Raw genomic sequence first — 13392 nt, 5'->3', positions numbered from 1 at the left:
AGAAACCCATCCTTTTTGGCTAGTTTTCTCATACTGCGAAATATAGTAGATTGTTAAGGTGTGTGCCACAGAAGAATGTAGAGAGGAGAAGGAAATGCTGTAGATAAAACCTTTTGACTATGTGTCCACTCACAAAACACCAAACTTAAGAGAGAGAGACAGACAATGGGAGAGTACTTCACAACATGCCTCGGAATATATTGCAAAATCTGAGTCAAGTCAAGCTTCACAAGAGATCTGAAAACCTGCAGCAATCCACTGCCTAGATGCTCTGTGGTGAGAACAAACTTTGATCCTACTTCCTTGCACTCTCTTTGGTTGTGTGCTCCTGAGTGAGCTTCAGTGACCTCTTGTAGTGCTGATCCCTTGGACAGTTTCCTCTGGATACTCGTGTTACCCTACTGGATGTAGGTATGCACCACAAACTGGCAAGGAGGGAGGGTTCTAGATAAGAGCTCAAAGCGAAAGAAGAAAAATGAGAGCTCTCGAGGGGACCCGTGGCTGGGTGGTTATTTGAGAAGAGAGTCCTCTTTCATTTCATGACACTGGTATCAGAGCCGGACAAAGTTCCTAAGCCCAACACAGTTATTCTTCTCCGCCCTTGTGTGAGTGTCGTTAGTTAAAGTCCTAGGAGTGCAGGAGATCACGACTGCAGGCAGAGGATTACATGCTACCACGAACTCACGCATGGAAGACGGAGAGCCATCTACGGGGTGGATGGAGGATACCTTTTGAGCCTTTTCTACGAAGGGGAGCTCTGGTGATCGCTTGCGCCCTTTTTTGAGGGGGTGCGGTGGTAAAAAGAGAGCGGAGAGTGGCAGCAGAGCTATGAATCAGGGTGAATGTGAGGATAGCTTCCAATCGTCACATGTGATCCACCGGTGTCCTTTCTTGCTGCTATGGATCACCTCCTGTGAGTGTTGACCTCCCTGCTGAACTCCTGGACAGCTTGAGATGAGGACAAACCATGGATTAAGTGGATAATGTGACCCCAAGGCTGGGGCCTTTATATAGCGGGATGGAAACCCAATTCGTTGGCCGACCTGTTCTGTGGACCAGCCAACCCAGTCTGCCAGCCCACCACCCAACCAAAACGCTCTAGACTGGGCCAACCCAGTCTGTGAGCCTGCTTCCTTGCTCCAGCCCATAAATAGGTAGTTTCTGCAGTCCCCGCCTGTCCTAGGACTGCTGCCAAACTGCCGTGTGGAAGTCCTTCTGGTTGCACACTTCTGGCCTACCCAAATCTGCACATGCTGACTCCACCTGCTCCAAAACAGGTGCCAACTTGCCCTGGCAGCCCTGCTGTAGGTGACTCCTTTCTGCCCTGTGACACCCTGCTTGTGTGTCTTGACCTGCTCCCGTTCTTATCTTTTGCTGCTGCGGCGGTCTGCAGCCCATTGCCATGCACCTTACAGCTCCAATTACCTGGTCAAGAATGTTCTCTACTGCTCCAGGTATGTGCTGATGTCCTTGCATTTGCTTGGCCATCTTCCAAGCTGTCTTTCCACCTTGATATGCCCATGTGGCATCCATATTTGATGCCCACACAGCAGTCTCTCAAACCCCCCAAATCTACCTTGGTACTATGTCCCCATGCTCTCCTCATTAGAGGGCTTACAATTGGCCAACACCCACTCTCATTGTTACACTGTGAGCTCTCAATGTCCCCGAAGACATACATCCTCCTTGAGAAATGTGTTGACCTCAAGTCCCGATACCAACATCCTGTTAAGCTAAATGTCCAGCTCCTTGCAAATCAACCACCAAGTCGTTATATAGGTACAATCAAGCACTATCCTCCAATGGCACTATCATATGTTGTCACGAACATGCCTGGTACACCTTCCAGCTCAAGTACAATCGTCACGAATATGCCTGGTACACCTTCCAGCTCAAGTACAATCTCTGGGTAGAGTCACAACATACTTCCAGAAACATTGAAATCACTCCATGCTGTCTCCAGACACAAGCTCTAAGTGAGCTTTTCTTATGTTCAAGCCCTGAGACCACCAAGGTGCTGCAGTGCTCTATCTGTAGATGCCTCTGGTCCTCCTTGAGAAGTCTTCATCATTAGTATCAATTGAAAGTAATTGCTCCGTAGAGCTATCCGTACCAAAAATGATTCACCAACCAACCAAGGGCTTTCAAGTGCCTCGGTCAAGAAAGCTCCTCCTATACCTATCTGAAAGGTTTTCACCTTTCATTCTAACAAGCATTGAGTGCCAAGCATACTATTGTAATTATTACATATACCCATGGCTTTGTTGCTTGCTATCAAAACAATATAGTACCTCATGAAGTACTCCCTCGGAGTCCCTTCAGCACACATGAGTTCCGGAGCCAATACTCGAGTCAGTGCAAGTTTCTACCTCAACATCCATCTCAGAGTGGTCATCATCTCTCTTATCCTTTATGACAAATACAACAACGTCCTCAGCATGCTTTGAGCAACATACATTGTCCTCATCTTCTTCTGGGGACCTTGGATTTCTTGACCATTCCTCTATATTAGACATGACCACTGTCATACCTAATCTATGCATCCTGTCAAGGTGCTACATGGTGTACCCACCAAGAACAACTCACCTTCAACAATATGAGCTGAATCTTTTTCCTATTCGTCTCCCTTAGACTTTTCTTCGTGCTCCTTCTTTTGATCAGCCTTTTTCTTCTTGGCAATCTCTTGCCATATGTCCAGGAAGATCACAATAGTAGCAATTCTTCTTCTTACTTTCTCCGTCAAACGAGTTTTGTCCTCAAAAGTGTCCTTTTTCTTATTCGGCTTGCTCTTCCTTTATTTTAGTGACGTTGAACGCTCTCTCACCGCTCACATCATCCTCAGGCAGCTTCTACTTTCTTCCTCTTGGACCAAAAAGAGACCAAGCTCCTCGAAGGTCAATGGCCTTGATCTCTCTCCGGTTGTCAGAGTTGTCACTAACCTGTTGAAGCTCCTTGGTGGTTTGCTCAAAATGAGCATGACCAACTTATTGTTGTCCACCTTATGACCTATAGCAGCCATACTATCCTACAAGACTTTTACTTTGACTAGATGATCGGTCACCATTCACCTTCTTTCATGTCCAGCGCGGACAATGGATTTTGGAGCACTACGATGCGATCGTTATTTGCCATCTCATACAAGCCTTTTAGGATTTTGTCCATGCCTTATGCGAGGTCTCTGTCGGTTAAATGTGCAGAAGCACCAAATCTACCGTCGTCTCGGTGATTATTGCCAATGGCTCGTCATCCATTCCTCTACATCATCTGGACCTACTACCTTGGTTGCCTTTCCTATCACATCCTTTATGTTCACTGTGTTGTATCTCTTCCTTCAGTTATATCTCATAAAGCATGTGCAACTATGTGGCTCCTGATCTTGATCTCCTAGATTGGATAATTTGTCCCATCTAGCATCCCTATCACACCAAAATTTGGTATCTTCAAGGTCCCCCATCTGCACCTGTGGAGTTTTACTTCAAGGATAATTCTTACACAAACACTAACCTTCTTGTCACACCTCACTGATCAGAAGTTCCTTTCATCGGAGTTAATCTCTTGGATGGCTTGATCACCAAGGCATTCATCTCTTGGCTTCAAATCTCCACCTCCAACACAGCCCTAGGCTGAGGGATCTCACTTCCAAGCACACCATGGCTGCAGGTCTCCAAATATGCAACCGTAGCTCTGATCCCATGGTAGAAATCCATCCTTTGTGGCTAGTATTCTCACACAGCAGAATATACTAGATCTTAGATGGTTAAGATGTGTGCCACTCAAGAATCTAGAGAGGAGAAAGGAACGTTGTAGATCAAAATTTTTGACTGTGTGTCCACAAGATAAACCTTACAAAACACTAAACTTGAGAGAGACAATTTGAAAGTACTTCACAAAATGCCTCAGAATGGATTGCAAAATTTGAGTCAAATGTCAAAAGTGCACCAACTCTAGTTGGAGCTTCGGCCATGAATGTGGCCCCCTTTGGGAAAGGTTCCTAGCATTCCATGCAAGCTTCACAGAGGCCCTTATGCCTATTATTGGTGAAAATCCATCCGACATTCCAGTCTTTTTGCATTTCTAAATAAGTACCATAGTTAACATGACCGAACCCTTCATGCCACAATCTTCAGCTATCCAACTTTCCTTTAGTCATCAATGCATTGATCCAGTACTAGCCATTCTCTACCATTCCATTCCTATTCTCACTCATTGGTTGGGATTTTGGAGTTTCAACAGAAGAGAGATATTTGCAGATTGTCTTGCTGAGTCCGATTATGCAATGGCGCCCATGTTTTAAGGCATCTCAGGTTCTATTTTCAGTAGCGATCATTGCCGTGGGAATGATTTCTTGAGCATACCTTATGCAGATCACTCTGGTTGTAGTTTGAGCCATGTGCGCTCATTCGTGGTGTGCATTGGGTTGCAGTGAATGATTCATAGGCCATTTGGATGCATTGCGATCCTTATTGGATGCGTTGATAGGCTCGGATTGCCTTGTGGGATGCTATTTTTTATGGACGCTTTGCACATGGATGTTATTTTATGCTGAGGGACAACCATTTGATACATTGCAGGTGATGCACTGATAGTGTTATGCTCTCTTGGATGAGATATTGTTGATGCATATGCCCATGGACGGTGTTTATGCTTGAGCCATTTGACACTTATTGGGATTTTGGATTGCTCTTAAAATTACTGCCCCTAGATGCAGAGTTACTATACCCATTAGCAGGGGATTGCACATGCATAGAAAAACCCTTAGGTAGAATCGAGGAAGTCACTCATATAGAGGAAGCCAGGGATGTAGGGGAAGTCGCGGGTGTAGAGGAAGCCCTTGCTAGAAGATTTCTTTGCTTTTCCATTGCTTGCAAGTTAGAAAGCACTAGAAGTAGAATCATAGAAATCGGCAAGCTTCTGGCTTAGCCTTCTGCTGATACAGCGAGAGAAAAACATATAGAATGTGATCTTTCCTAGGATTATTTCTCAAATGATCTTTCCTCGATTGGACTAGAATTATTGTGAAATCAGCTTATTGTTATTTGTGCTAGTCAATCATGAAAATAGAGAAATTTGTATTGATCTATAAATTTGCATAGTATTATGGAGCCACAATTGATTTGACCTTTTTCTTCCACTTCTAGAGAATAGTTCCTATGGTACCAAGAATGGTAGAACAATGGTCTCGGAAACCAAAGCTTAAGGGTTCAAATCCCTTTTCTTTTGATTGCCTAGCTCGATATGAAGAGGTTGCGTTTCTTTACCCTGGACAAGTAGCATATAAGTGGATATGGGACACATAGTGCTGGGAAGGTCTAGAAAGATATATAATGGCCAGCTATTACATGGTTCGATGGGGCCCTACTAGAGGTAACCAAGGACAAATGGGCCTCAGTCTTGGGAGCACTCAGATATGGCACCGAGTTAGGGCTGGGCATGGGTTGCCGATGCGGTTCAGAGGAGCAGTGTGGAGTTGCAAGCTCGTGCCCTCAGGCAGAGGAGGATCCTTTAGGAGTGCGAGCGGGCGTTGAGGAGAGACCTCACCTCCATTGAGAGGCTCAGGGAGTAGGACCCAGTGTCTCAATGGCTTAGTGATAGATTGGAGAGCGCTCGTCTCGAGCTTCAGGACACGGAACTACGATGGGCTGAGTTCTCCTATCATTATTCCCGAGCCCAATGGGTACAGCAGGGGGATAGGATGGTGAAGTAGTTCTTTCAGACCACTGGGCCCCGATCGATCGGCACATAGCTACAGCATCTCCGGGACTCGCAGGGCATCATGCACACTGACCCATAGTAGATTCTTGACATGACCACCAATTTTTATAGCCAGCTCTTTCAGACAGAGAGGATGACCCCAGCTGGTCTTGTGGCCCGAGAGCTAGTTTGGGATCACGTTCCGACAATAGTCTCGCGGGACCTATGCAGCAGACTTGAGGAGCCTTTCACAGATGAGGAGCTCTAGGAAGCCCTCAAGGCTCTCCCGACCCAGAAATGCCCGGGGGAGGATGGCTTGACTCCGGCCTTCTTCTGGAACTTCCGGGAGATTATCTCCATCCCCTTTCGTTTAGATTGCCAGGAGATTTTCGACATAGGCCTTCTCCCTCAGTCCTTGCGCAGGGGGTGGATTTGTTTGATCCCGAAAGGGGGAGATAGGTTAGATATCTGACAGTGGAGGCCGATCACTTTTCTTGATACTGCTCCTCGCCAAGGTCTTGAGTTTGTGGTTACGACCTCATCATACCGACATAATCCATGACACAGAGACTGGGTTTGTCCAGGAGCGCAGCATCCTAGACAACATCTTCACGTTGTGGGAGGCAGTGGATTGGTCCAGGGAGGAGTCACAGCCACTGGCCATCCTTCTCCTGGACTTCGAGAAGGCCTACGACAGGGTGGAGTGGTCTTTCCTCGAGGGCACTATGAGGAGATTGGGTTTCTTAGACCGATGAGTCAAAGGAGTTTTAGCGCTATACGCAGGGAGCTCTACTCAGATGATTATCGGAGGACACACATGCGAGGCCTTTCCTCTCTCTCACTCGGTCCACCAAGGCTGCCCACTAGCCTCCTTCCTCTTCTTGTTTGTAGCGGAGGCTCTGGGATACTACTTGAGATCACAGGTGGCGGGTCTCAGGGTTGAGGCTCCCAATCAGACAAGAGGAGGAGCTCCTTGACTCGGAGTTTGCAGATGACACGGCCTTGTATGTTGAGGGCACCTCAGCCAGTCTAGAGAGAGTAAGAGGTGCCTTGGCTATCTATTGTGAGGCCTCGGGGGCGCGGATTAACTGGACGAAATCCATAGGCTTCTTCACGGGCTTTGAGGAGACACAGGAGATTCGTAAGTGGGGGAGTGACTTTGGTTTCAGATGGATACCGCGGGGCCAGACAGCGAGATACCTCAGATGTATTGACATCACAACAGAGCAGCAGATTGCCCTAGTCCTTGAGAGTGTTCGGTGCAAGCTTCTCTATTGGAGCTCGACCAAACTCTCCCTCGTAGGTCGCGCCTTAGTGGCAAACCAGGTCCTTCTTGCGACTGCTTGGTATATTGCCTCATGTTGGTGCTTTCACAGAGGATGCATTGGGCAGCTCCGACGGTTGGTACGGAACTTCCTCTGGCATGTTCAGATGACACGAGGAACACTAGGGCCCGAGTAGCTTGGTAGACGGTGATCATGCTGCAGGCACTAGGAGGCTTGGGTATCATTGATCTGGAGATGCAGAGCAGGGCCCTTCTGAGCAAGTTGGTGGTTCGTGGCCTCACCCCAGGTGCCGAGTCTTGGAAGCTCCTCTTACAGAGAGGTCTTCTGAGGAACATCCCACGCACTAGGGGACAGTGGCAGCCTTCACATAGATGGATCTTCTCAGAGGCCCCCCTTATGGGAAAGGGCTCCCCCTTGATGAGGAGCCTCCACAGGGTTTGGTAGAGACTAGTAGGGGGCCTCATCCGTGCTTCGCCCATATGCAGAGAGGAGTTTGAGCGCCAGCCCCTTATGTGGCATGCAGAGGTCAGAGATCAAGAGGGGCGTATGCTTGGGCAACGGACTCACATTGGCTAGGCACAGTGGGACAATGGTCTAGCAGGGTCTTTTGGTCGCTGGAGCAGACTACCTATGGAGGCAGAGGTGAGGCTTGATGCCATAGCGCATCTGAGAGGGGCAGGGCAACGGATGAGCGAGATCGAGTTAGCCATTCCTGAGTCCTGGTGGGAAGGACTTCGCATTTGGAGAGACATCAGATGGTTGGTGCAGTTTTCTCGTATTGGTGTTCCCTTGAGGATTTTGATGCAGCGCGGCAACATGCACCTCGGCTTCTTCCATGTGGGACTTAGAGGCCTGGTTCAGCCCCTCACTGGGAGTGACCCTGAGATGGATGGGAGTCTTAATGGACACACTGGCAGATGATCAGAGTGATAGGACGCTTGGGGAAGGAGTGGCACATTGATCCCACTATCTTAGAGCAGGACACCTCTCGATGGCACCTCTGGCTATGGGAGGGTAGACCCTTGAGGGAGGTCCAGTGGGACCCGAGGGAGTGGTTCTGGCCCTCTAGGGGCGGCCTAGCTGAGGTGACAGATGAGGTGCCTTTCTTTTCCTACACCACATGGATTGGCAAGAGACTTCAGATGGACTCGTCGAGGTGGACTCCCTCGAGGGAAAGACACTGGGTGACACAGAGAGTGCCCTGGGATGTTCGCTCCAGGTTTTGGATGCGGTTGTGGTCCAGCTTGCGGCCGAGGAAGATTTCATACTTCTCTTGGCTGGCAGTCCACGAAGGCTTGCCCATCGACCCATGGTTGGAGCAGATGCGAGTGGAGGGGCAGTGCCACTGCTGCTCAGATGGTGTCTTGGAGACTATCCCACACTACCTATGGAGCTGTCGTAGCGCAACAAGGATCTGGATGAGAGCTCTCAGGATCATGACACACATGCATAGTATATACAGAGATTACACTTGGGGGATGGTGGCTTGGTTGACAGAGGGAGGACACGTGTTTCAGATTGATGAGATGTCCCTAGCCTACCAGATACAGGGTTAGAGCATTCAGAGGATTGCACTCCATAAGGCAGTCCCCCTTGTCACCCTAGCTCCTCCTTCTCCTAGGGAGGACAATGTTTGGGAGGTGGTAGCCAGCATCATGGCTTGGAACATTTGGGTGGCTCGGTGCAGTCTTGTGATGGGGGAGCACCTAGTTCTACCATCGGCTACCTTGGTTGCCATCTAGCAGGATATCATTTACACTCTACGATCCACCTGGGAGCGCGGGACTCTAGGCTCTTGCGCGACTATTGAGAGGTGTGCTCGTTTCTGCAAGGCTTGGCCTGCAGGTGTTTTCTACATCTTCACTTTGCAAGGGATTCGCTGGCTATATAGTCCCCCCACTTGGCTGTTAGCCCCAGTTCCAGAGATCCCCTAAGCAGTGAGCTTGGCTTCTCTAGAATAGGCCAGCTTTTCTTTCAGCCTTTTTTGGTTTTTTCATACTCAGCACCTTCGGGATTGTTGTCTTGTATGAAATCTTTCAAGCATTAATAGAAGGTTCCTTTCTGTTGAAAAAAAAGGGCCTCAGGACTGCCCATTCTTATTTTCCCTTGTCGTACAAGTTCGGGTGGCTAAGGGAACCCCTCTTGGCTACATCCAGGACATTACAACAAACTAGAGGTGGTTCGTCCTTGGGATATCCTTTTCGAGGGGCGAGCTTTAAGATCCTCCATCCCTTGTGCTGGACGGGAGGGAAGGACGGTCAATTCCAAAATATTTTCCTTCCCTTTGCCTAAGATTTGGCCATTTCTCCATTTTTGCCATTTCTTGTTTTGGAAACGGGGGTATTTGTTGGTTCCCTAATAGGACACCCAACAATTCGGTGCTTTATCTCTGGAGAAGCACTTTTGTATGCTTTGGTTTGAGGGTTCTCTCTTTTTGAAGTGTGTTTTGGGCCCTGCACACCGTTTTTCTTGGGAATCGGGGAAGGGAATCTCACATCCCTCTTCTTCAACCAGAAGCTAGGCCACTTATCCACCACTTTGATCTAATTAAAAGGCCAAGGGATGGATGCATCTCAATGGCATAGTGGCTTAGGGCACAAAATGATTGATTATTATTGGTAGAGATATGTAGTAAGATAAAGTGTCGAGAGATCAATGGAAGAATACGACCAAGAAATGCACCACTCATGGTCTGCTCTTTGGTAGTTGATGATTAGGGAATTCCAAGCAAGAGGGCCAAGGGGACAAGAGGACCTTGGCCAAGGGGGGACTTGATAACTTGATATGGGGCTGGTAGTAGGCAACGTAGAAGGAAAGGGAGGGCTATGAGCCCGTTATAGTAGAGTGTAATTAGCTCAGTTGGTAGAGTGGCTCATTTACGCTGAGAGAGTCAGTAGTTCAAGTTTGTTATTACCCAAGTTTGGTTCTCCAAACCAAACCTATAATTATGAATTGAATCCGGCCTATGGTTTCCAAATCCACTAATTTGATTGATGGTGGTACAACCATGAGAATCCTGGAAGGGGTAGAAGGAGCAAGCACACTTTATCCAAATGACAAGGAAGTAAAAGATGAATAAAATATTATCACAATCGAATGAGATGGGGGAAAGTGGTAGGAAACCATTCACTTTGTGTCATGGAGGGCTACCCGCCACTTTCTTCTAACAAAGCTTCATTGCAGCTCCATTGGCTACACGAGTGCAACAGGCACTTTGTAATTCATCCACACCTGTAATTTCTCCTTTGTTCTACATCGCAGGTGTAGAACACTAAAAGCTCGACAGATGGAGGCAAGGTTCACAGAGAACGTGAAAAATGAACAATTCTTTCTTTCTTGGAAACTGAAGAAAAAGAAGGTGCACTATCAAGAAACGTTTTCTTGGTTTATGGGACAACTCAAACTACTAGGTGGTAATGAAATCCATGGATCTTCCAATTGAATTGAAAAGTGTTAGGCGAGCAGCAATCAAATGCGACAAGACCATGGGTTGACCAACCTTCCTATTTCCACCTCTTTTAGGTGCAAAGCGGGGAGCTTAGCGCCCTCTTGGTGCAATACTGGCCTGCCACGATGGCTACTCACTTCATTTTCCTCAAAAGCCTTATTCAGGCAGAAGATATAGTTTCAACCTTCAGATCTCTGCTGGCATAGTCATGCCAGGTGGAAATATCCTGTTGAAGAATCTATGATGATTCATGAGGTTTGGAAAAATAGCCTAGTTTGTTGGAGTGCTAGTTTGTCACACAGAAGTAACGGGTTCAAATCTCATTTTTCTTGGTGAAACTTGAATTATATTTCTACAAGCAATATTTCACACCAATTACTCCTATGTCATGTTCCCCTTTAGGGTGTGGAATAACCCCCCTTCATCTTTTCCCTCACTTCAAGGTGTACAACACCCCTTAGTCATGAGGGGTTAGGATTTTACCATGGGGCATGCACTACCCCCCAATCTCCCTTTGTTTCTCTAGCTTATTTTTACAACTAAAGAACGTGGTTTACCCTCTTAAGAATGTCATTATTTTAAACTCTTAGGTGTGGACTAGCCCCCTTGTTTTGGCACTTTAGAATCTAAAGGGATGTTTTTGTTCTTAGGTAAAGCGACAACAAGCCAAGGAGCATAGGTGTTACTTGTCTTCCCAAATTAAGCTATATTGTTCTAACATATGGCTTATTTGGATGGTGTAAGGTAAGTGAACCCTAACCTCAAAACCTGGACTACCTGATGGATTTTGACACCTTGTTCCATTCTTATGTTCCTTTTTTAAACTCAATATTATTATGAATTCTCAATTTTCTTGTTTAGTTTGTTTTGCAAACTCTATTTTTTAAAGCAATTCTCAACTTAAATGACTCAAATATTTTTGTCCTTGTCTCATAAATAACTTTTTATCCTAATGATAGGATTAATTGAATGGATCACTTATTGATGGTACTACTAAATCTAAACACACACACACACACCCAAAAAAAAAAAAACAATTCTTGATAATTCCTGTCATTGAAGGTGTGTACAATATCGACAATTCCGAATAAAATCTTTTATGCCTTTATATGGTCTAATTTACCTAGGCCAGTTTATAAGAATTTTTTGTCACATAATAGATCAAATGACCCCAAATGTATATCTTTCTTAAAGAATCTCTAGGAGGTTACCTTAATTATGAGTTTAAGAATCAAATAAGCTTGCAGTGGTATTCCCATTAGTAAGGGGTGGAAAAATAAGACATGCCATGTTCATATACCCTTTGTGGCTCCCTTTGGAAACCCAAGGGTGAGTAGTTAAAATGACTAGGGTAGATCAATCACCACATAACATTATCTAAAACACTATATAAGACAAAGCCTGCAATAGATGATTCTCAAAATGAAAGTTGGCAAAATTATAGTGCCTCACGAAATGGGAGGATTCACATCATAGACTAGAGAATCACACAAATAGCTACAAGCTCAAGAGCTCGAGCATCTCTACTCTTCCTTATCAAGTAAGACCATTCACCTTGATTGATCATCTACCTGATATGGCAGCACGTCTAGCAAAATCTATTTTTTAGAACATATCCCATTTATGATTCTATAAGCCATGATGGAACTATTGTGAAGACCATAAGCTCTACTAATATCAATAGTACATAATTGGCATGTACACAACGTCCCCAACAATTTATAAAGCCAAGCCAAGAATTACATCATATCATCCACGATGTGCCGAGAGCCGAGACTATAGTCTGAGGGTGCTTGTCAGTTATGTATTAAATGAGGGTGCTACTCTTATGCTATTCAAACTACGGCCTTTCAAAATACTCTTATGCTATTCAAATGGACAGAAGAATGTCTCTCCAAACACCAAACTTTCAAGTGCCATGGGGGGCTCCTACAAAGTGGCATTGTAATACAATAGTAGAAAATTATTCTTATCTTGGTAATATTATACATTCTCATTCTTATTTTATGGTCCCCCTTGGATACTCTCTACTAGATTTGCATCCTTCCTCAATTTTACACTCTCTTGCAACCCCTATATTAGTCCTTTGGCTTGTTTATTTTTCTCTTTTAGCTAGTCTATAAAATTGTATTTCTCAATATCAATTCGGTTTGCATGTTATAGTGTTTTTTTAAAAGAAACTCCTTTTATTCTCCTTTGGTTTGTTTTTTTTCCCCTTTTAACTAGTCTATAAAATTGTATTTCTCAATGTAAAATCTGTTTTGCATGTTGTAGAGTTGTTTGTAAAGAACCTCCTTTTTGCTCCTTGGGCTATAAGTTGTTCTTTCATCTTTTCTAGCTCAGCCTTCTCATCCTCTCTAATGTCGACAATCTATCGATGTAGAAACTTGACATGGATCTCTCCTTCTTCTTGTACATTTTTTTAACTTCTCTTGCTTGGGTCTCAACGGCCTCATCTTTCTCCAGTGATTGTGAGGCCTTTGCTTGTGCTTCCTCTAGCATGGCTTGTGCATCGTCTACCTTGTCCTCTGCATCCACCTTGAGGAATATCTCATAATGCACTATCATTTTTGCATTGTTGGCATTCCATTCTACCTTCACAAGCTTCCTAATCCAATAGTTTTGCACCAAATGTAGTCCAACTGAGATGGCGTAATGTGTTTATCTAGTTTTCTCTCTTTCACATCCCTCATGTTGTTTAGCATGCTCTTCATGATCACCTTTGAGAATATCAGATGTCCCTTCAATTTCTCTACTACTACTTGAATCTACCAAAACTTTAAGGTTCCTCTTGTATAAAAAAAGAATTATCTTGTCTCCTTCAAAACAGCTTGAACATTTTGTGGCAAGTCAAAAATCTTGACTCCACAATTTTTACTAGCTTTAGGCAATAATTCTAAAAGGTCCTTTTGCTTCCATTTCTTCTCCATGAAAGAAGCTTGCATTCTTGCCTCCATATACACCAAG

This window comes from Dipteris shenzhenensis, chromosome 15 (genome assembly GCF_047967505.1).
Source record: "Dipteris shenzhenensis isolate YYH24624 ecotype China chromosome 15, Dip_SZ_1.0, whole genome shotgun sequence".
In the NCBI taxonomy this organism is placed as follows: Eukaryota; Viridiplantae; Streptophyta; class Polypodiopsida; order Gleicheniales; family Dipteridaceae; genus Dipteris; species Dipteris shenzhenensis.
The sequence above is the reverse complement of the archived record's forward strand: the minus strand, read 5'-3'. Positions refer to the sequence as shown.